General features: G+C 45.1%; 1 protein-coding gene and 1 long non-coding RNA gene across 5 annotated transcripts in view; both read right to left on the bottom strand.

The window, feature by feature from the left end:
• The window catches only part of SLIT3 (slit guidance ligand 3), a 703,024-nt gene that overhangs the window by 410,320 nt on the left and 267,518 nt on the right, over positions 1-25,186 (bottom strand). The window lies entirely within an intron of this gene.
• LOC145516630 (uncharacterized) lies at positions 5,101-17,465 on the bottom strand. Its single transcript, XR_014061569.1, has 2 exons — positions 15,345-17,465; positions 5,101-5,983 (listed from the first exon to the last, which is right to left on the bottom strand). It is a non-coding gene; the product is annotated as an uncharacterized LOC145516630 (long non-coding RNA).

The raw sequence follows: 25,186 nt of genomic DNA, 5'->3' as shown, positions 1-25,186 counted from the left end.
CTGGTAGTGTGTGTGTGTGTTGGGGGGTGGGGGAGTACAGGTTAAAGATGACAGGTTTTCTTAAACCAGACTTCTTGTAACTTAAGCATCACCATAGATAAGAACATCCACAGCAATACTTACTTGGTTTGCCTACAGGCTTCTTCTAGTGTTGGTGCCAAGGATTCAACACTGCTTGCATTTTGTAAGCTTTGAATATAAAAAGTGAGGTCAGATCTGAGTTCTAATAGAGTAATACACATGAAATTCCATAGTATTTTTGTTCAGATAGCAATCATATTAAGTGGTTATAATTATCACTTCTATTCTGTCTCTGCAGGTGGCATGAAATTCTTCTGGAAGGAATCACAGTCTGGAAAAGGGAACCCAGGTCCCTTGCCCCAGTGTTTTGGCTGCTTGGAAAAATATGCCACCTACTTGACATACTATTTTTGAAATCTGGAGCATCAGATATGACTGAGCCAAGAACAGGCCAGAGTTTGGAGCCCTTGGAAGCTGAGTTCTGCCCTGACTAGCGGAGTGCTGAACCTTTAATGGCTGGCTGAAAATCCAGCTTTTTAAAATTGAAGTATAGTTGCTGTACAATATTTTATAAGTTACAGGTGTACCATATAGTGATTTACAATTTTTAAAGATTCTTCTCCATTTACACTCACTATAAAACATTGGCTATATTCCCTGTTGTACAGTATTCCTTGTAAGTAAGCTTATTTTATACCTAATAGTTTGTACGTCTTACCTACACACCCCTATGTTGCCCTCCCCTCACCACTGGTAACCACTAGTTTGTCCTCTTTATCTGTAAGTCTGCTTCTTTTTTGTTATATTCACTAGTTTGTTGTATTTTTTAGACTCCACATATAAGTTGATATCATATGGGATTTGTCTTTCTCTGTCTGACTTATTTCACTTAGTATAATAAGCTCGACAACCATCCATATTGCTGCAAACAGCAAAATTTCACTTTTTAATGGTTGAATAGTATTTCACTGAATATGTATATATACCTAAGAGTCCCTCAACAGATAAGTGGATAATGAAAATCCAGCTTGACTGAACAGAGAGGAGAGTCAGATGACATTCTTAGAAAAGCCAACAGCCTGTAGGAGGACCACTGGAATTGCTATGGAAAGAGAGGACATCCCCTATGTTAGTCAATACCTTTGTCACATGAGCTTTCTCAGGATATATGAAAATGTTTGGAGCTGGAAAATATATGAGCCCCAACACATAAGCAAAATTATAAAAGCATAACATGCATTCCAAATTTTGTCTTTTCCTGTTAAGGATTTAAAACCTGAACTGTATGACAAGATTTGATGATCCTGGCATATGTTAATCTTAAATTAATGTAAAACCAACAACAACAAAAAAGCTATTCCTAAATAGGTAAGTGATGTTTTTGATTATTATAACTAGGTTTCAATTATCCTTCAAATGCACATTTAGACACTGTTATCTCATTTTTATAATAAAGAATACTAAAAAAACTGCTTTAATTGTTCTGCAAATTTATGCTAAGTAATGTGTGACATACTTATAATTTACTATGTTTGCTATGATGGGAGTGTCGGACTCCTCCAAAAATAAGAGCTCTTAGGGTTTCTCAGGCCCTAAGATGACCAGAGCAGGTCAGCAGGGATCAATATACATATTTACTGTATTACTGTGTTTGCAAAGGTATTGCTTTGTTTGACTTTTGGTTTCCTATATAATTAACACCTCCTCTGGCCCTCAAAAAAGCTACATAAGCAAGAAAAACCAACAAGCAACAGAAATGGAGAAGTGAAGAGGATAATCCAAAGTGTAGAGAGACTGTAATCTTTCAAATGACCATGAAAGGACGTATTAGAAGCACTTGTCAGCCCCCAGGAAGTCCAGTCTAGGGTGCCAGACTCTCTGCAGAAAAGCTGGCAATTTTCTCCTTGTCCAGAGGTTTCCTGCAGGGGTAAGAAGTGATGAGAAGAAACAGAGACTGGCATTCGGGGCTGACAGATGAGAGACAAACACCTCAATCTGTCCCATGAAAACCTCAATTCAGAAGTGGGTGAAAGAGAAACAAAATAAAATTGCTTCAGTAGATCTCAGGGTGGTTTGTGGTGGTGTTTTTATTCGTTGTCTTTGGCTCCACTGTGGTCAAGAAATGCTGCCAGGAGCACGTGTTCTTTACCAGGGAGGTGGCAGCCTCGCCACGTCGGGAGTGGACGCTGGTTTCCTGGCATCGTTGAGCCCTGTATTCCTTCCTGGCTGTTTCCTTTTCTCCCCATTCTTCCCTTATATAAATGACACGGCTCCAGGAACGATAAAAGAAGAGGTGTGTGAGTAGAGAATCATTTTCTCCAGGCAGCCCTCTGCTGCCTTCAATGGACTAAACACATCGGCAGAGCCCGGATTTGCTCGACCATAGTGCTTAATGTCAAGGGCTCCTTCACCACTCTTCTCACTTACGGTCCAAACCTAAATAAAGGACAGCTATTCAACACTTAGTTATATCTCTCTACACACACATACCCAAAGCTCTTTCTTGAAAGAGCCTTATTTGCCCATTATCAGTTATTCTGGGTTTGTTCAAAACAAAAATCTCACTGCATTTCCTCTTATCGTTTTTTATCCTGTCCGTCTATCCACCCATCCATCCGTCAATCCATTCATCCATTCATCTATCCATCCACTCATCTTTCCAATAATTATTGTTTGTGATCGGCTTTCCAAGCACAAAGTTGGCCCATGTTTCTTTGAAATCACTGGGTCTGTGCCAAGATAGTTCATTCATTCAACAGATATCCGTTCAGTATCTGTGAAATACCAAGGTCTCTGGTAGGCTACCAGAATGTGGTGATCAGCCAGACTGCCACTGTGTCTGTCTTAATAAAATTTACAGTCAAATAAAATGCCAATTAATGTTAGGATTTGCCTAACCACTGACCTCTTTGAACTGGAAAGTGTGCAGCCTATAATATTAATAGCACTTTTTCAGCTACATAACAGTGTTCATATTGAGCTTGATGCCAACTGTAGTGCTTAGATTTTCTCTCTCCCTGGGAGGAATACACAGAGTGTAGGGGATGCCAGTGGTATTGCAGTCAGATCACAGCCACCACTTCTAGAAATTTTCATGCACCTGACACATAATAGACAGAAATATACACTGAGTGAATTTGTTGGTTTTATTTCTTTTATGTTTCACTTTTAGAGTCAGCATCGTTCCAGCCCTCTGCTATCTTTATGAAGCCTGGTTTGTTATCTGACATAACCTCTCTCTTACTTGCTTTTTAAAAAAAAAAAAAATTGAAAAGGCCACAAGAAAGCCATCAAGATCTGCATTCAAATCATTGGGAAAAAAATATGGAAAACTGAAATCTGGCTATACCAGAAAGTTCATGTCAACTTTTGAACTTGTCAGAACTAATCAAGAGTAGACTTTGTGGGTCTTTTAAAACAGGAAAGGGAAGGGAAACCAAACATTCAAGGGGTCAATTTAGATTCATGAAAAAATAGAAAGGAATAAAAATGAAAGCCAACAGAATTAACGTTAGTTTGATGCAAAAATAAATCACCATTAAAAAAAAAATAGCCCGTTTTCCCCCTTCTACAAGACACTGTGGGGCTATATGTGTGCCGTGCTAAGTCATATATAAAAGAGTAAATCAGAGCTGTGGGTGCACGTCTCAATCTCTATTTAAGTTTCCTCCTGCCCAGGAGTGACTCCAAGAAGGAAATGAATTCTCAGTGGGGGATCCTGTAGCTGATTAGCTTTTACCTTCCAGAGGAGATGTCAATCATGTTAATTGGAATCAATAGACAGCTGTTTGGGGGGGCCCAGGATAATTAAGCAAGTCATAAAGGGTAGAATTAGAGTTCCCTCTAAAAATTAAAAGGGATCCCACTGTTTGCTAACATTTTAAGCCACTCTGGCTACCTAGACCTATTCTGATTTAAACTTACTGATCAAAGAGAGGCCAACTTTTGTGCAGAGGAAGGAGGGCATATGCTCCATCTGTGGGAAGGAGGAAAATCCACTGTTTGGCAGTGAACTTCCACAGCACACCAAGGAAACAGCTCCATGTGCAGCTTTTGAGCTTATGAGCCAGGCTGTTCTATAGAGCTGGGGGGAGGTGGGATGGGGAAGGAGAGAGAGAGAAAGAGCGAGTGAGCTTAGACACTCGTCCTCTGGGCTCTTGTCCTTTTCAAGCTGTTGTCCCCTAAGCAACCTACAGAATCCGCCGTCTGTGACCCGGATCTTCCCAGAGGGTGGTGCAGAGAAAACTTCACAGGAGCAGAAGGAAAGAAGACATATTGACAGCACCTTACACTAACCGGACAGCCTCAGCCCTCTTCAGAAGATGCCTCCCTGCCAGAGAATGTCTTCACAGAAATGCATGTGCATTTTATGCCTCCTTTAAAACTTGAAAGGGAATCCACATCCCAACCGCCAGCACCCCCCCCACCCCCGCACGCACACACACAGACACACACCCCACACTTTTGCTTAAAGACAAAGAAGGGCTCCTTCACCCACATGGCAACATGAAAAGAAAATGAAATTCTGTCCCAGGGCTTGTGAGTTTTTTTTTTTTTTTTTTCCCTTCCTTTTCCTGAGTCAATGAATGCCAGATGTTCTCACAAAAACGTCTTCATATCTTCAGAACGGCCTGAGAGCGCACTATTTATTATTGCTCAGAGGTCAAGAGGCCATAACAGGTTTATAAGAAGGCTGCGGTCACCCTTTGTGTCTCCTATACTTAGGAGTTCTACGAGGCAAGAGTCAGAGATGGCTCTTCCCGCTACACACTTGACTTCCTCAGGGCCAGTTTGCTTGGTCAGGTTAAGAGCAGAGGTGCTTTCCCCGCCTTAGGCGAAAGCTTGTCAAAGCCGGCGAAGCTGTATCAGACTTTCCAACTGTCAGAAGAACTAGGGGAGGGAAAACATGCAAAAGAATACAGAGTGTGAGGGCCATTAAGTCCATCTGTCAACGATCTGCAAAATATGGGTGGGTTACACTCTTTTTGGCCTTGACCTGGCAATGTCTCAGCCCCAATAAGCCATCGCGTGGTTGAGGTCTTCCAAGATTGAATTGGAGGAATCAGGGAAGAAGGAAGGTAGGTTTCATTCTGCACAACCCAACCCAAGCTTCCTCCCAGACCACTGCTGAAATACTGTATCATTGCCTCTGTCTGGAGACTGCAAATTCAATCAGCCTTTCCATGGGGATCCCCCACCCAGCTCCACCTTTGTCTGTTTCAAAGCACAGGTGGATGTTGCAGAGAACCACGGCCTCCAGGCAAACATGCTGAAAGACACTGCCCTCTGCGGGAGAGTAGGTCTTATTTGGTCTGCACATCAAAGAGGCTTGGCGACAGGCACTGGATGGACCATGTGAGAACAGTGCCCTGGGTTCTTGGGGCCAACGTGGAGGGTGCTCTACCTATAGAGTCTGTAGGCTGTTTCCTGTGTGTGTGAATGCTCTTCTGAAATAAACTCTGTGGCTAGAGTCAGCTGCCATTTTCTAAGGTTTTTCCAACCAAACAAGACACTATTGATTTCAATCTGGTGCCTGAATGAATAGATTCGGTCAATAGAGTCAGCTGGGAAAACAAGTTTCCTTCCTCTTCCTCCACAAGGAAAACTGAGGTTGTGTCTGTGGCTCTAATTTTTAAGAAATCACTTGAATTCAGTAATTTGATTTCCATTTCAGCTTCTAGTCTAAATTTTGAAAAAGGTAATGTTCCCTCTTGTTTTACTCATGCAACTGCTTCTTGGTCACTTCTTTCTTTCTAGGGGAGTTCTTTACGCTACTGAGATGGCTTTGGATGACAGGGTAAGTAGCTGAAGATGAAGAAAAGAAATTGTGTATAATATATTCTATATTTTAATGAATGGCTTCACCCTCTACTACATCTGGTCTCATCACTTCATGGCAAAAAGATGGGGCAACAGTGGCAGACTTTATTTTTCGGGGCTCCAAAATCACGGCAAATGGTGACTGCAGCCATGAAATTAAAAGACACTTGCTTCTTGGAAGAAAAGCTATGACCAACCTAGACAGCATAATAAAAAGCAGAGACATTACTTTACCAGCAAAGGTCCATCTAGTCAAAGCTATGGTTTTTCCAGTGGTCATGTATGGATGTGAGACTTGGACCATAAAGAAAGCTGAACGAAGAAGAATTGATGCTTTTCAACTGTGGTGTTGGGGAAGACTCTTGAGAGTCCCTTGGACTGCAAGGAGATCCAACCAGTCCATCCTAAAGGAAATCAGTCCTGAATATTCATTGGAAGGACTGATGCTGAAGCTGAAACTCCAATACTTTGGCCACCTGATGTGAAGAACTGACTCACTCGAAAAGACCCCGATGCTGGGAAAGACTGAAGGCCAGAGGAGAAGGGGACAACAGAGGATGAGATGGTTGGATGGCATCACCGACTCAATAGACATGAGTTTGTGCAAGCTCTGGGGGTTGGTGATGGACAGGGAGGCCTGGTGTGCTGCAGTCCATGGGGTTGCAAAGAGTCGGACACGACAGAGCGAGTGAACTGAACTGAATCACCCTCTACTGATTCCATGAACCCTAAACATAGGGCTCCCTCTAGGTTACCCTGTCTCCTTCCACCTTACACATTTGCTTAATTTCTAAGACTTAATGAATCCATTCTCATTTAACTCTGGAATCTTTCCCCTTCTATTCACTCTCTATTATGGGTTGAATTATGTGCTCCCCAAAGACATACTGAAATCAAAACTCTTATGCCATGGATTGAATATCTGTGTCCTCCTAAAGACTGAAAGCAAAAGGAAAAGAAGACGGCAGAGGAGGAGGTGGTTAGATAGCATCACTGACTCAATGCACATGAATTTGAGCACACTCTGAGAGATAGTGAAGGACAGGGAAGCCTGGCGTGCTGCAGTCCCTGGGGTTGCAAAGAGTCGACTACAACTATGAGCAAACAACAACACAAAATTCACATGTTGGAACCTAATGTCTGATGCAGAGACATCACTTTGCTAACAAAGGTCTTTATAGTCAAATCTATAGTTTTTCCAATAGTCATGTATGGATGTGAGAGCTGGACCATACAGAAGGCTGAGCACCAAAGAACTGATGCTTTTGAACTGTGGTGCTGGAGAAGACTCTTGAGAGTCCCTTGGACTGCAAGGAGATCCAACCAGTCCAACCTAAAGGAAATCAGTCCTGAATATTCATTGGAAGGACTGTTGGTGAATCTGAAGCTCCAGTACTTTGGCCACCTGATGTGAAGAGCCAACTCACTGGAAAAGACCCTGATGCTGGGAAAGATTGAAGCCAAAGGGAGAAGGGAACGGCAGAGGATGAGATGGTTGGATGGCATCACCGACTCAGTGAGCATGAATTTGAGCAAACTCCGGGAGGTCGTGGAGGACAGAGCAGCCTGGTGTGCTGCAGTCCGTGGAGTTACAAGTAGTCGGACACAACTTGGCAATGGAATGACAATAACACCCAATATAATGGTATTAGGAGTTGGGACATTTGGGAAGTGTCTAAGCCAACAGGATAGAGCCCTCATGAGTGGGCTTAATGTTATCAAGGGAGCCCTTAGAGTTCTCCAGTCCTCCTTCTGCCACGTGAGGATACAACGAAAGGTCAGTAATCTGCAACCTGGAAGAAGGTTTTCACCAGACACTAAATCTGGACTTCCCAGCCTTCAGACTTGTGAGAAATAAGTTTCTATTGTTTATAAGCCACTAAGAATTTATGCTATTTTGTTACTAAGATAAGCCAGGGTCTATGAATGTGTACCTATTTCAAAGTGGGGTCTTTGAAGATCAAATCAACATGAAGTCATTAACGTGGCCTTAGTCCAACATGACATAAGACAGGGAGAGACAGGAGAAGATGGCAGTATAAAGACGGAGGCAGAGGCTGAAGCAATGCCTCCCAAGCCAAGGGAGCCCACTCGGAGGAGTCGAGGAAGGGTGCTCTGCCAGAGCCTCCGAGGGAACGTGGACTTAGCCACACTTTGGCTTTGGGATTCTGTCCTCCACAACTATGAGAGGGTCAATTTCTGTTGTAAGCCACCCGTTTGGTCATAATTTGTTACATCAGCCTTAAGGAACTATCCCAATCCCCTAGTCCAGGCCCACAGGGTCTTTTAAGACCAGTACTTTCTTCCTCTGACACATCCTCTCCACTGGGGCCAAAGTTATTATGGCAAAAATTCATAGTTTTTTCAAGATAAAGTCCAAACATTTATATTATAAAGGTCTTTCATAATCTAGCTCTTATCACCACTCTAGCTCCCACTTGTCTTTCATGGGAATCCTTTACTCCAGCCATACAGGAGGATGTCTGCCAGGCTCTCATGGACCTCTTTTGAAAAAATACTTGCTTATTTGGCTGCATCGAGTTTTAGTAGTTTCAGCATGGAGGCTAAGTTGTCCCATGGCATGTGGCATCTAAGTTTCCCAACCAGGGATAGAACTCACGTCCCCTGCGTGGCAAGGCGGACTCCACCACTGGGCCACCAGGGAAGTCCTTCTCTTGGACTTCTTGCTATTCACCTTTTTTCTGCTAAGAATACTGGAACCCCTTGTTTGTCTAATTCCTACAAGTCCTCTCAGTTACAGTTCAAGGTTTATCTCCTTTTGAAATCCCTTCTTTGAAACCCCTGACCTAGAGGTCCATTTTCTGTGTTCATGACACATACCTTTGTTATATTTTATATCATGTTGAACATGATATCATGGAGTTCTCTAGATCGTGAATTCTTTGAAGTCAGAGCCTGCCTGGTGGCCCCAGCACCTGGCATACAGGCTAGAAATAATAGGGCAGAAGTCCCCAACCTTTCTGGCACCAGGGACTGGTTTCATGGAAGACAGTTTCTCCACAGACTGGGGGTAGGGGATGGTTTTGGTTTTGCCCACCACTCTCCTTCTGCCGTGTGGTTTGACTTCTAACAGGTCATGGGCTGGTACCAGCCCGTGGCCTAGGGGTTAGGGATCCCTGTAGTAGGGAATCACTACATGTCTGTTGAACAAATAAATTTAAAAAAATGAAAGATTGAATCTCTGATAAATTTCAATATGGTCATTTCTCAACTGATAAAGGACACTGTCGGGTTGGTGGTGGGGAGGAGGACTTGGTCCCGTCATTCACATTCATGAAGAGACTAACCATGAGCCAAGTAGCAGTAAGCGCTGGGGATGCACCGTGGTAAGACAGAGTCCTTGCTTCCCAGAACCTTCCATTGTAGGGAGATGGACAACAATTGAGTGAATAAGTATATTTCAGATAGAGATACATGCTAAGGGAAATAAAACGGGGTAATCGCTAAGAAATAAAACCAGGTAATAGCACCTATTTCGGAGCAGCTGACATTTGAGATTAGACTTGAATAATGTGTCAAGTGGAAAGCTGGACAGAGGTTGGGCAAAGGCCCAAAGGCAGGGAGAGCCTGACCTGTTCAAGTAAGAGCAAGAGGTGAGAGGAGGCTGCAGCTTAGGAAGCACACTGGGCAAAGGTACGGGAGGAAGTCAGAGAAAGAGGCAGCAGTCGGAACTGTAGCACTTTATCCACAAGGGCATGAACTTGGGATTCTCTATAGATATAGTGGGTCACGAGTGGAGGTGGGCTTCAGCAGAGACAAGGTATGATCTGACCTAGGTTCTCAGGAGACTGCTCTGGCTTCTCCCTGGATATGGAGAGTAAAGAGCAGAGTGGAGTGAAAGAAGCTGGTTAGGGAGCTTTCACGGTCATCCAGGTGGGAGCTGAAGGGGGTCTGGAGGAGGCGATGGAGTGGGGGAGTCCCATCTTTCCTCCTCAGGTAAGGGTATTGCACAGAAAGGGATCTGAGTAGGTCGTGGGGCCTTTGCTATGGCAGCAGGAGCCTCGCTTTCTCCTGGGCCCAGCAGATGAAGAGAAGGCTGCTACTGCATTCTGAGGCCTTGTGGAGTCTGGGCTGAGCAGGCTTTCCAGCAAAGAGAGGTCAAAAGATTCCTTGATTATGAAGCCAGTTCTCATTCCTTCTGCATTCCATTAAATGCATATGTTTATACACACTTTCACATGCATGCGCTGCCTCCCAAACCACCTTCAGAGAGGCCCAGGGTGGCTGCCTTGTTCTTTTAGTGCAAGCTGCTGAGTGAGCTTGCTCTCACATTGCCATCAATAGAGAGGTCTGACTTGCAAATTATTTACTGCTTACTATGGATCATTTGGCCACCTCCTAGATAGTCAGAGTGGGCAGTCTTAAAAAAAAAATTAAATGAAGCTCACAGTGACTTCAGCATTAACTGCCATTAACCATTGCCATTAGCCATTAACCTGGCTTCCAGGATTTGTGTCTATTTGAGGCAGAATTCCTGCCATTCTTGCAGCTGCTGATTTCATGGTTTCTACTTTATAATCACTCTAAGGGGCAGGGGAGCAGGTTGGCAGAGCTGAGGGTACCCTGTGACTGACTTCACAAGGGGAAGGGCACCCTAGCAGGGGAGGAAGGATGGTGCTACAGAAGGAGGGCTCAACCGAGAGTAAAAACACCCACATGCCCTTCTCCACTATGCCACCCACAAGCAGTGTGACCTTGGTGGGGCTTTTAACCTCTCTGTGCCTCAGTTTTCTCAGCCATGAAACAGAAATATGCTATCTACCTTGCCTGTCCCCAGAACGATCAGAATTTCGTAAGTGAAATGGTGTACATGTGCTCAGTTGCTCAGTCCTGTCTGACTCTTTGCATCCCAGTGGACTGACTCTTTGCATCCCACCAGGCTCCTCTGTCCATGGAATTTTCCAGGCAAGAATACCGGGGTGGGTTGCCATTTCCTCCTCCAGGGGATCGTCCTGACCCAGGGATCGAACCTGTGTTTCCTGCATCTCCTGCAGTGGCAGGTGGATTCTTTACCACTGAGCTATCTGGGAAGCCAAGTGAAATGGTATTAATATCTGAAAAAAAATTTCCTGATAAATTTCCCTCTTTTTGGTAAGGTTCTAGCACTGCATCCTATTGATAATATGCCATGAAGGCCATATTGATGTTTGGTATTCCAGGAACAAAATGGGCAGGTGCCACCTGTAACCCGGGGAAGTGAGAAGGAAGATAAGGCAGAGTGGTGAGTTCTCACCTATCAGAAAATGAAAAGAATACCCTTCTGGACACCACAGGAGAAATTCAGAGAGGATCAGACTTGAGGGTGGGATTGCGGGGAAGATGTTGTTACCCTGTAACCCTAAGCTGAGGTCTAGAAGGGTGTGTCAAGGAGTATAACCCCAGACAGACAGTGAAGGGGCTGAGAACTGGGGTTCATTTCCTTTCTCCTCCCTTTTCCAGGAGAAGACTTCCTTGCCCAGTGCCCTGGCACCAGCATGGAGCAGCTCCGAGGGTATTGCAGGCTTAGGCAAAGAGAACCAAGACACAGAGCCCCAAGGGAGGAAAAGCAGAGCCTGAAAAGTGCACATGGCCCTGGGGTGGGGGCTGAGAAAGGCGGCGAAGAGCAGGAAGCTGGTGGTTCCACCAGAAAGTCCTTACGCGGAGGTGATAAGATCCCTTGGCAGAAGCAGAGGGAGGGCTAAGGCAGGGGCTGCAGGGAAAACGTGCTGGAGACACAGAGAAGCTACAGAAGAAGGGTGGACCCCAGGTTCAGGGAGCGGGGTGGGGTCATCATGACGCCCCATTGTGCTGAGGGAAGAGGCCACAGGTTCCATCTGCCATGGGTGTCAGTGATGGGCATCGGGAGACGTGGGGAGATGGTGCCAGCGCATGGATATAAGGGTCTTACCTCCACCTCCGCTGTGAGAGGTATGTAAGCTTCCCTCTACGCCCAAAGGGACGGTTTTCCTTTCCATTAGGAAGGTTAGCGATCATCCCCTTTTGCAGAATCAAGATGAGATGGCTATAGAAAATAATGTCAACTTGTCTGTTGCCCTACTGTGTACTGAATGAAAGTGGAAATCGTTCAGTTGACTCTTTGGGACTCCAAGGACGGTAGCCCGCCAGGCTCCTCTGTCCATGTAATTCTTCAGGCAAGAATACTGGAGTGGGTAGCCATTCCCTTCTCCAGGGGATCTTCTCAACCCAGGAATCGAACCTGGGTCTCCTGCACTGCAGGCAGATTCTTTACTGTCTGAGCCACCAGGGAAGCCTAAGGTCAGCCCTATTCCATAAGGTACAAAGAGTGGGACTTCCGTTAGGTTCAAATGAGCGCTGTAGTCGATGTAGCACTGCCCTGTCCTCACATGCCAGGTCCACCCATTAGCCTGCTTCTCAAATATGCTGCCTGTCAAAAGACCTCCCCGCTCAGGTGGCTTCTCCAGACTCTGTGACACCCACTACATTCACGCGATGGGGCGAAATACAGATGCTCATGTATTCGTACCTTCCCAGGTGGCACAAGGGGTAAACAATCTGCACACTATTCTTACACTGCGCATTCAGAGCCTTTCTCTCCACTGGCATTCCAGCACAGTGTCTTTGTTGCCTGCGATTCTGGGGAGAAGCGCAAGCCAGAGCAGCTGGGAAGGTGAGCCTGATTTGCAGGGGAAAGACAGAGTTGGGAAGAAACTAGATCTGAGAGGCAAGAGAGCACAGGTCAAGCGGGCAGGGGCAGCTCAAGCTACAGATGGAGGAACAACTGAGGGAAGGTGGGGGTAGGGGCAGCTACCTGACCAGCGTGAGGTTCGGAGAGAACTCAGAGAACTTTTGTTACGTGTTATGAATGGAACCCTGTACTGTAGTTTTTGAGAAACTGTTTTAAGACCATGGGGCCTTCTTTTTGCATGCTGGTCTGTGGTTCTATCTGAATGCTTCACGGCGCCAGGACAGACTGTGGGGGGAGATTTGGCTTTCTCTGGATTGCCTTAGTGGCGGCTCACATGGTAAAGAATCCACCTGCAATGCAGGAGACCCGGGTTCGATTCCTGGGTTGAGAAGATCCCCTGGAGGAGAGAATGGCTACCCACTTCAGTATTCTTGCCTGGAGAATCCCATGGACAGAGGAGGCTGGCGGGCTACAGTCTATGGGGTCACAAAGAGTCGGGCGCGACTGAGTGACTAACACTTACTCACCTTCCCTGAGCAAGGGGAGCCATCCACTCTCTCCTTTTCTGAGATTCAGACAGTAGGCTGAGACCAGAGGGGAGAGTAAGACCACCTCAGGTTTGGAAAGTGCATCTCCTCAAGGAAAGGATTCTCTGCTGCTCCAGAAGGTGGCCAAGAAGAGCTTCTAGAACAGTCCATACCAGGAAGCCACTATCTCAGGCCCCTTTGCACAAGATCAAATGTAGTGAGGATGTTGCAATGTCCAAAGTGTGGAACAGAGGGGCTGAAGAGCTTGCCTAGAGAACTAAGGATAAACCCTGAAGAAGAGGGTTTCTTTTGAAGCATGAGCTCCAGAACACTTGCTTTTGTCCTGGAGGGGTGGTGAAGGAGCAGATCTCCAACTCCTGGCATCCTTTGACCTTCCTGGTAAGGAAGTCACTGTCAGAACCCTCCTTTCAGAGAGAAAGCTACAAGTTCTTCAGCTCTAGAGATCCTATGAACGATCTCCATAGGATCTAAAGCATCTTCTCTTCTTAGGACCAAAGTCAGGCAGCTCACCCTTCACACCTACATGATACAAAGATAATAATAGCAAACATTTTTAAGTGCTTTCTACCTGCCAGGCCCTGTACTAGGCATTTCAAAAGCATTACATAGTGTATTTAACACTACAGCAAGCCTGCAAGGTGGTATTAGGATCCTCATTTTACCAGGATGTCAGGTCATTTAGCAAACTGCACCATCAGGAAATAGAAAAGCAGGAATTTGAACCCAGTGCTGACTGTCCCAGATCCCTTTCTTTAATCCTCTACTGTACTGCAGGAGTCTCAAAACGGGTGGCCTGTAAGCTTACTTTAGCCCATAGATGTATATAACACACTCAGCACATCATTAAAAGCATTGCAGCACTATTTACAACAGTCAGGACATGGAAACAACTGAAGTGTCCATCGACAAAGGGATGGATAAGGAAGATGTGGGACACATATACGATGGAATATTACTCAGCCATAAAAAGGAATGGATTTGAGTCATTGGTGGAGATGTGGATGGACACAGAGTCTGTCATACAGAGTGAAATAAGTCAGAAAGAGGAAGCCAAATATTGTATATTAACATATGTATGAAGAATCTAGAAAAAATGGTACAGATGAACCTAGTTGCAGGGAAGGAATAGAGACTCAGACATAGATAACAGACATGTGGACACGGGGAGACAGGGAGGGTGGGATATTAGGTTTGACATAAACATACTATCATGTGTGAAACAAATGGCTAGTGGGAACTTGCTGTATATAACACAGGGAGCTCAGCTTGGTGCTCTGTGATGACCTACAAGGGTGAGATGGGGGTTGGGTACGAGGGAGGTTCAAGAGGGAGAGCATATATGTATACATATAGCTGATTCAATTCATTGTACAGCAGAAACTAACACAAGATTGAAATAAAGAAAGAAAGATAGCGCTAAGTCATGTCAGGCTCTTGTGATCTCATGAACTGTAGCCTGCGAGGCTCCTCTATCCATGGGATTCTCCAGGCAAGAATAATGGAGTGGGTTGCTATTTCCTTCTCCAGGAGAACTTTCCAACCCAGGAATTGAATCCGTCTCCTGCATTGCAGGCAGATGCTTTACTCACTGAGCTACATGGGAAGCCCTTGAAAATAAACTATACTCCAATAATACTCAAAGGCAGAAATTTAATATTTTTAAATTTTATTGAAAATCAGCTTGCTCAAATAAATTTTTTTTTCTTTAAATTTCTGCCTTCAGTTTAGTTCAGTTCAGTTGCTCAGTTGTGTCCGACTCTTTGTGACCCCATGGACTACAGCATGCCAGGCTTCCCTGTCCATCACTAACTCCCAAAGCTTGCTCAAACTCATATCCATTGAGTTGGTGATGCCACCCAGCCATCTCATCCTCTGTTGTCCCCTTCTCCTCTCGCCTTCAATCTTTCCCAGCATCAGGGTCTTTTTCAATGAGTCAGTTCTTCTCATCAGATGGCCAAAGATTTGGAGTTTCAGCTTCAGCATCAGTCCTTCCAATGAATATTCAGGACTGATTTCCTTTAGGATTGACTGGTTTGATCTCCTTGCAGTCCAAGGGACTCTCAAGAGTCTTCCCCAACACCACAGTTCAAAAGCATCAATTCTTCGGTGCTCAGCTTTCTTTATAGTCCAACTTTCACATCCATACATGACTACTGAAAAAACCATAGCTGTGACTACACGTATCTTTGTTGGCAAAGTAACGTCTCCGCTTTTTAATATGCTGTCTAGGTTGGTCATAGCTTTTCTTCCAAGGAGCAAGCGTCTTTTAATTTCATGGCTGCAGTCACCATCTGCAGTAATTTTTGAGCTCAAGAAAATAAGTCTCTCACTGTTTCCATTGTTACCCCATTTATTTGCCACGAAGTAATGGGACTGGATGCCATGATCTTAGCTTTCTGAATGTTGAGTTTTAAGCCAACATTTTTACTCTTTTCTTTCATTTTCATCAAGAGGCTCTTTAGTTCTTTGCTTTTTGCCATAAGGTTGGTATGCATGTCTGAAGTTATTGATATTTCTCCCAGTAATCTTGATTCCAGCTTGTGCTTTATCCAGCCCCACATTTCACATGATGTACTCTGCATATAAATTAAATAAGCAGGGTGACCATATACAGCCTTGACGTACTCCTTTCCTGATTTGGAACCAGTCTGTTGTTCCATGTCCGGTTCTAACTGTTGCTTCTTGACTTGCATACAGATTTGTCAGGAGGCAGGTAAGGTGGTCTGGTATTCCCATCTCTTTAAGAGTTTTCCACAGTTTGTTGTGATCCACACAGTCAAAGGCTTTGCTATAGTCAATAAAGCAGAAGTAGGTGTTTTTCTGGAACTCTCTTGCTTTTTCAATGATCCAAAAGATGTTGGCAATTTGATTTCTGGTTCCTCTGCCTTTTCTAAATCCAGCTTGAACATCTAGAAGTTCACAGTTCATGTATTGTTGAAGCCTGGCTTGGAGAATTTTGAGCATTACTTTGCTAGTGTGTGAGATGAGTGCAATTGTGTGGTAGTTTGAACATTCTTTGGCATTGCCCTTTTTTAGGATTGGAATGAAAACTGACCTTTTCCAGTCCTGTGGCCACTGTGAGTTTTCCAAATTTGCTGGCATATTGAGTGCAGCACTTTCACAGCATCATCTTTTAGGATTTGAAATAGCTCAACTAGAATTCCATCGCCTCCACTAGCATTGTTCGTAGAGATGCTTCCTAAGGCCCACTTGACTTCACATTCCAGGATATCTGGCCCTAGGTGAGTGACCACACCATCATCGTTATCTGGGTCATGAAGATCTTTTGTGTATAGTTCTTCTGTGTATTGTCGCCACCTGTTCTTGATATCTTCTGCTTCTGTTAGGGCCATACCATTTCTGTCCTTTATTGTGCCCATCTTTGCATGAAATGTTCCCTTGGTATCTCTGATTTTCTTGAAGAGATCTCTAGTCTTGACTTACAAAAATTAAAAGACTGAGTACACAGGTCCCACATGACCATGGGCCCATCAGGCAGGAGTTTAGGAGCAGGTGACTTCTCTTTGACAGAAGACAGACTCACCGGTGACTGCTGGCCATTGGGTGACCTGCCAAGCCCCACAGGCACGTGGATTCTCCAGTCCTGTGTGTGTTGCTTTATGTCACCACCACCTTGGGTGCAACCGCAGCATGAGCATCACCTGCCACGTTCTGGACCGAGACTCCACAGAGTCAATATTCTGGTCTCCCACTCTCCACTACACCCAATGATGCAGCCTCCTCTTCTGCTCCTCTGCCAGACTCCAACCTGAGCTTGTCCAGAAGCACAGCTGCAGGCAGAGAGAAACCTCGGACCACAGCATGAGATAGTGCTCATCGGGCTTTGCGAGGCACTGACCCCAACCTGGGTCTGATCCACGTGAGGCCTGGATTTGAAAACCCAAGGCTGGGACGTCCCTGGAGGTCCAGTGGTTAAGATGTCGCCTTCCAGTCCAGGGGGTGTGGGTTCAATCCTGGTCAGGGGGCTAAGATCCCACATGCCTCGTGCCCCCAAAACCAAAACACAAAAAACAGAAACAATACTGTAACAAATTCAATAAAGACTAAAAAATGGTCCACATTAAAAAAAAATAAGAAAGAAAGAAAGAGACAAGGAAGGAAAGAAAGACTAAGAAGAAGGAAGGAAGGAAGGAAGGAAGAAAGCCAGCCCAAGGCTGTCTAAGTGCTGCCGGGAAAATCACAGCCAACCTCCTGCCCACTGATGAGGAAACACCCATCTGTCCTGAAGAGGAGCTGCAGAGGTGCCCCAAGGGCACAGGCAGTGACTGTGGGCTCAAGTCCTGCCCGGCCACTTCTTCCTAAGGTGAGTCTTATGCCACCCTTCCACCTCTCTACACCCTTATCTCCTTACTTGCAAACTGGGGGTGGGAACAGAGGCCACCTCGCTGGGAGGCTGTGAGTATCCAGTGAAGTAATTCGTTGGCATGGGATGTGGAATGAACATTAAATAAATAGAAGCCACTCTTACCATTTCCCCATTCGTGTTTCCTTCCTGGATGCTTTACAAGTATTTTCAACTCAGCCCAGGGAGGAGAATGCCCCTTTACAAGGGTGTGGATGCCGTGTGGGCCCTCAGTACTCTTTGGGGGAGTTCTCTTACAATTCTGGTCCAGCGTGGGGGTGGGGAGAGCGAAGCTCTGAAGCGATGTTTCCCATCTGCTGTGCACAGGGCTGGACGTTGATGGATGACACACACTGGACTAGAACCTGAGTCTGCCTGACCCTCAGTTGTGTATTTTTTCTGCGTAATTCTCACCGCTAACTATAAATGCCATTCCTCCTAGAAGCCTACGTCGCTGCACTCGACTCCCCACTGTCTGCCCCGTAGTCCTGACTGCAGAGAGCATCCTGCAAACCATACAAGCTGAGGGTGATGGACAGATGATCCTGTGTAGCATTAGATGCTCTGTTCCATCTTCATCTGAATGTATCACAGAGCTCACCTGAACCTCAGCCAGGAGCTAGGGAGGACAAGGCTGGCCATGTTTCTGTCCTACAGGCCTTCAACAGTATACAAGAAACCCTGAGCACTCGGAATAGAAAGACTTTAAAAAAAGCATCAACAAGATGCTACCAGCCCTTCCTGGAAAATACTGGAATGCCATTCATCTAAGGTCATGATTTGTGCTCCAAGAAACAGTCCCCTTCTACTCCAGCTGGAGACCAGTGTCAGGATGATGGAATTGTCCCTCACCCCAATCCCTCCACTCTCTGGGGCCAGAAAAGTGCCTGTTGAGACTGAGTCAATCCCTATACAATGGGGAAGATGGGGAAGTCAGAACCTAGGTTACGCTAGAAAGAACTCCAGACAGTTCACAGACCCTCACCACTCATCCTTCTGGTTAGGATCTTCATTGCTGGAAGAACTCCCCGCCCCCCGCCCCCACACATACACCTTTACTCAGTGCTCAGAAATGCTTTAGGGCTTCCCTGGTGGCTCAGTGATAAAGAATCCATCCGCAGGAGACCCGGGCTTGATCCCTGGGTCGGGAAGATCCGCCGCAGAAGGAAATGGCAACCTACCCCAATATTCTTGCCTGGGAAATCCCATGGACAGAGGAGCTTGGCAGGGTACAGTCTATAGGGTCGCAGGGTCAAAAAGAGTTGGACATGACTTAGCGACTAAACAACAACAACAGCAATGTTTTAGGAACTCATCGAGTCTATACAAATGCCTAGGAGTAGACTTTGGTATCTAGTTTAATCCTTTTCCTTTCACGGTGTAGGCAAACATTCACCACCTTCAAGTCCCCACCTCGGCCCTGAACCACCTGACTGCAGCGCCTCTGTCTGATCTCATCTGCCCCCATCCCCTCCCCACCCACTGCGCTCAGCCACGCTGTCCTCCTCTCTGCCCCTTGAACTTGCCAAGCCCCTTCTTGCCCCTGTCATCAGTAGGATCATTATTTAGTATGTGTTGAAATTACTTCATTTACTCTTGTCTTTGGTTCTTATGGTATGTCCCTCCCCGAGACAAAGTAAATTCCCTGAGAACAGAGACCATATCAGTGAGGGTTTGTCACCCGTGAGTCTCCGGGCACACAGTCAGGCATAATAGAGTTCTTATTACCCTCATCTTCCCAGTAATGTTCCCTCCCTACCTTAACCATGTCGAGAGGTCCTCAGCATAGCCAGGGAGAAGAAAGGTCTTTAAGAGGAGAGAGAGAAAGAGAGAGGCTCTGAGTGTGAACCTCTTCAAAATCAAGCGTTGGCTAAGAGGTTCCTTACATTTTAAAATGCACCTGTTGGACTGTCTGCCAAACTTAAATGTGACGCTTGGACAAATTAGCACATTGGCAGCTGCAGACACCCAGAGGAGGGAAGTTTGGAATCGTAAATCCAACTGTGCCCCAGCACCAGCTGTATACAGAGGACCAGGACCTGCCATGGAGCCAGATGCGGGACCTTGCCAGTCAGCTCTGTGGCCTCCAAGGTCATCTCATTCAATCTCCTCTTAGAGGACTGCTCCTTTGGATTAGCTCCATCTCTGGAAGGAGGGGGTTGCAGATTGCTTCCCTACCAGGAAAAGATGATACCCCTCAGTATTTCTTTTCCTAAATGTCTCTGTTCCTTCCATATTCCCACGTTCTCTTAATTCTTTAGTGGCTGACATAAGGAGTAGGGACAGACTTGTCAGAACCAAGGCTCCCAAACACCTCCCCGTGCCACTGGCTTCTGGATGCTCTCTCCTGGTTTTTACACCCTGCTGATGATGAAAAGCTCCCCAGGCCACTCCACCTGTGGCCACAAGTGACCTCCTCCCATGCGTGAGAAAGAGGGCGATCCGAGTGGAAGTTTTATGTGTGTGATGTAGACACTGTAAATCAGGGCCCTGGCAGTATTTAAATCTGTGAAATGCAACGGGAATTTAAATAACAAGCCAGCCACGCAGGCAGGTGGCCCCTGCCTGAAGAATGTTCATCTCACGCTAACAGCTTGCACATTTATATTATGGTACTAGAAGCGGCGAGCAGAGAGAGAAAGGTGTTAACAACTACTGCAAAATACTTCTTTAAGGATACATTTCCTCCATTTCCTCTCAGTATAAATTCTGACAACACAAATGCAGTATTTATCCATGAAATCATGTATCAGGGAGGACTGCTTTTAATTTATGGAATGATTTGAAAAAGCCGTCCTTTAATCTATACTGGGAGTAGTTGCTTAATGTGATGTAATTAGCAGGGTAAATTATTTTCATAAGGGAAAGGTTTAAGCATGAAACCAGTCCATTACAAATGAACACCTTTCCATTCTGTTTGGTGCCAGAAAAATGGATTCTGTTGTTCTTCTTTAAACAGATACATTGATGCACATTCTTGGATATGAAAAACAACTCTTATGATTCACCTGTGACTTCCTGGAAGGACCCTAACTGAAATGGGAAGGGGAGACAGGGGCACAGAACAGACAACCTTTGCCTGCTCCAACATTTCTTGGCTTGTTGCCCCTCGATGCTTCAGGTGGCTGAAACAGGAAGTTGCCTTCTCTGTTTTAGTCCAATAAGAGCAATGGTGGTCACATTAGTAACTGCCCACTATGTGTGAGGCCCTCTAATATGCAAGCACTTTTAGACACATGAGCTGATTTGCCACTCATAAGACCAGTAAATACATTATCTTTCTTATTTAAAAAAGAAAACATAGATGGAACCTGAGGCCAGAGAGGTGAAACGGCTCATTTTCAGGTACAGAGCTAGAAAGTGACCCAACCAAGATCTGAATGCAGGTCCTCTGCTACCAAACTCCATGTACGTTTAACGCAATACTGCCTGTTTGCTGAGTGTCACTGCAGACTGCCTGGCTGCGGTTAGAAGAAAGGCCAGACTCTCCCCTCTCTGCACATAGTCTGTCCCGTGAAGCTGCGTTTCTTTCAATGGCACTATTGCCATTGGATGTGCTGCTGATGAATCCTTTTGGACACTGCACAAACACTCCCAGAATGTTACAGCTCTAAGGGGCTCATTTCAATCTGTTGATTTTAAAGATGGAGAAATAAAGTTTCCCGAGGGTTTTTCCTCTGGCAGTTTGGAAACGAAACCCTGGCCTACATGGCTCACCTTGACCGTATGAGCTTTGAGCTTTCACTTCTACTATTTAGTTTTATCCTTGAAAGTTTCCCTTTGAGGCAGGTGTGGAAATTACTACTATTGTTCTTGAAGAAAGGGGAGCCCAGAAGAGCCAAGGTCATATGGTTAGACTGTCGTATGTAATACTGAAGGAAAGGGTCAGAGCTGGACCTGTAGTGAAAGTGAAAATCGTTCAGTCATGTCTGACTGTTCCCTACCCCATGGACTATATAGTCCCTGGAATTCTCCAGGCCAGAATACTGGAGTGGGTAGCCTTTCCTTTCTCCGGGGGATCTTCCCAACCCAGGGATCGAACCCAGGTCTCCCGCATTGCGGGCGGATTCTTTACCCACTGAGCTATCAGGGAAGCCCACCTGTAGGTCATACCCAAGGTGCTCCAAGAGGATCCTCAGAGAGTCCCAGGTGTTCAAGAGAAGTACGATGAGTGTCTCTCCTGAGCCATCTTCAAACGCAGGCGTGTCGCCTTGAGGACGACCAGACCACATTGAGCGCCGGCCTTTAGAGCAGCTACCCTTTACAGTGTGTCATACGGGATGCTGGGCTCAAACACAATAGGAGAAATGCTCCCTCCTCTGTCCCAAATGGCTAATGCAGAAGCTGACGCACAGAGCAGGGTCCAAGGTTCATGGTGGGGTCTTCAGTCCCTCCCTCCACTTGGGTGGCCCCTCTGAAGAGCTTGCAGAGTTGAGCCAATGTCCAGGTGTCCCCAGAAGTTCTAAGCCCATGTCCCCTGGGAATGAATTCGAGGAGCCTGACCACCACAGCAACTCTCTTTTTGACTTGACATTTGTCTTGACCTTTGACCTGACCACATCAAATATCCCACTTATTGCTAGGGCATGTGGAGGCCAAGTCGTCCTCCCCAAGGTATCCTTGAGTCCTGGGAGCACTTCTATTCCCACAGCACTGCGGGTCAGGAGGGAGGTGGGGTATCTGCAAAGTCCCAAGAGGGCCCAGCCCCTGGGAGCTGGAAGACCTTCTAACATAGCATGTACCCATGCCCGCTCATCCCCTCAGCAGAGTGACAGAGAGAGGTTGAGGGAGGTCCCAAGGGTTACATCAAGGCTGCTTGAAAATGACATGTTGCAGCAGAAAACCTGACATTGGAGTCCTTTAAGTGATGATAATGACAATAATGGTGTCTCTCAAAGGTGCCATCTTTGTGCTAAGCACTGTTTTATAAGCTTTATCGCACCGGCTTTGTGACATTAGACAACACGTTGTGAGTTAGGGGTCAGTATCCCACTTGACAGGTGAGAAAACTGAAGCTCAGAGAGGTGAGGCGACGCGGCCTAAGTTCACAAAGGAAGTGAATGGCAGAGTCAGGACTGAAACACAGTCTAACTTTGATGACACACATGACTCCAGAATGGGCAATAATTTTTAAATATTTTTGAGTAGTCTGGAAGGTGCTATGCACACTCTGCTAGACTTGGATGCAGTGGTACCATTATACTTTCCCTAACACCAAACCCAGAGGTCATGCTATCCTCCCCTTTGGCATGGAGCAACATAGCCATTCAGTTTCTTTTTATTTTTGCTAAAGTAGGATACTCTGAGCCCCTCAAAAGATAATCACACCAGGGTTAACATCACAACACAAAATGCAGAAAGGACAAGAAGAGACAACTTGCAAAATAAATGCAAATGACCAAAACATGTATGAAAAAACATTCAAACTTTCAACCTGAATTGTATGGAAAGAAAACAAGCTCAAATTAAATCAACTACTGTTCTCTGGGCCTTGAAACCCAGAAAAGAATATTAATCATAAAAATGGTAATTCTCAGTGTAGAGAACATTAATACAAACATTAAAATTCTCCATTCCCTTTGACCGACATCTAAAATTGTTGTTCAAGGAAGTAATCAAGTATATTTCAAAAAAGATATTAATTGCAGTGTTACTTGTAAGCTTAAAAGTAATTCAAACATTCAACAATTAGCAGAGATTAATAATTTATGGCACATCTATTTAATAACATACTTTGCAGCCCTTAAAAAGTGATTTGGTAGAAGATGGTTTAGTGACATGGGAAAATGTTCATGATATATTGCTAAGGCAACAACATGAAGCCATTTCTGGAAAAAAAAAAGAAAGCAGAGATAAATATATCCGTATAAAAATAGAAGAACTAACATGCAATATTAATAGTGAAACAAATGATGGCTGTTATTCCGTTCCTTCAAGGCATTTTCAAAAATTTCCACAGTGACCACAGCTTTGTTTTTAAAATATACATATTTTTAAAAAGGTAAAGACTAAACAGTGACTGCAGCCATGAAATGAAAAGATGCTCGCTCCTTGGAAGGAAAGCTATGACAAACCTAGATAACATATTAAAAAGCAGAGACATCACTTTGCCAAAAAAGATCCGTATAGTCAGAGCTATGGTTTTCCCAGTAGGCATGTATGGATGCAAGAGTTGACATAAAGAAGGCTGAGTGCTAAAGAATTGATGCTTTCAAATTGTGGTACTGGAGAAGACTCTTGAGAGTCCTTTGGACTGCAAGGAGATCAAAATAGTCAATCCTAGAGGAAATCAACCCTGAATACTCATTGGAAGGACTGTTACTGAAGCTCCAATCCTTGGCCACCTGATGTAAAGAGCTGACTCAGTGGAAAAGACCCTGATGCTGGAAAAGACCGAAGGCAAAAGGAGATGCTATGTTAGATAGCATCACTGACTCAATGGATATGAGTTAGAGCAAACTCCAGGAGATAGTGAAGGACAGAGGAGCCTGGTGTGCTGCAGTCCATGGGATCGCAAAGAGTTGGACGTGACTTAGAAACTGAACAATAAGAACAAAGAATGAAGACTAATTACCCTACATGGGCAAGGAGGTTCCCTACATAACAGACAGGGACACTTCATTCTCCTCTGCACATCTAAGCAGAAAGAGCCAGCACGTAGAGGGAGGATGCGGCAAGTTTTAATCCTCAGCCCAATGGCCGAACCTTAGAGTCCACCATTTGCAAATTCACATAACTCCAGTTAGTTGGGCTTCCCAACTTACATCCCAACTAGAGATCAAAATATGCCCACAGAAATATTCCAATTGGGTTAATTGGGTTAGCTTCCAGAAGCCTCTTTCATCGAGAAGAAGGCCGTGGAGGGTGTTATGGAGCAGCACTCCATAAAACCCAAAGATCCGAGCTCTGAGAGAGAGTGCTTTCTGCCCTCGGTGCCTTCCTGGGTCTGCAGGCACCCCAGCCTCCAAAACAAGATAGCAGGTCTGCGTGTGCTGCAGAGAAAAAGGCTGAGGCTGAGGCCAGCTACAGCACTGCTAACACATGGGGCATTGAACTAGACTGGAACACTTGAAGGAAATTATTTAGTTATGATCATTATTAGCTGCTTTTAATCACAATAATGAACTAATACAGCAGTACTTATGCCTGGGAAAGTCAAAGAGGATCCATTAAAAATCTAATTAAAAGCCAGTCCTTAAGAAGAATCATGGCTTATTTATCTCTCTATTAGGTAATATAAACTAGTGGACTGTGCAGCTTGGAAATTTTCCACTAGCAGAGCTGGTAAGGACTATTCCCTGTTCGGCTATAAAAGTACAATAAATTCTGCTCTAAGGGAACTCTCACTATGCTTTAAGACAAGAAACAATAAAGGAGGAAAAAAGAGAGGGAAACAGAAAGAAATGTTAATAATGTTTCTTCATTTATATTTTGCCATCTTCTCAAAAAGGGGGTAATAGACTTTGGAAATTAGACTGGGGTTTATAATTCTTTACTATGGGTCAGGCATTGAGTTGGTGCTGAGGTAAAGAGACTAAAGTAGAAGGAAAATAAGGTAGGCCACTGAGATGGAACCTGAGGTAAAGGCAGATATTGATCATCCGAGGGACTTGTTTAAGTGAGCTGTAAGTTATACTCTGAGCTTCCTAGCAGCCAATGCAAAGAGAGATACAAAAGGTCAAAAGATAGCAATCATTCTATAGAGTACTCCTGGGCCACCAGGGGCGAATGGAATTTCTTTGGTGAGTTTCCAAAACACAATGCTCC

This window comes from Giraffa tippelskirchi, chromosome 8, assembly GCF_054371585.1.
Source record: "Giraffa tippelskirchi isolate mGirTip1 chromosome 8, T2T-mGirTip1v1.2.pri, whole genome shotgun sequence".
Classification (NCBI taxonomy): domain Eukaryota; kingdom Metazoa; phylum Chordata; class Mammalia; order Artiodactyla; family Giraffidae; genus Giraffa; species Giraffa tippelskirchi.
Note: the sequence above shows the minus strand (reverse complement) of the source record. Positions and strands in the feature narration are given on the sequence as shown.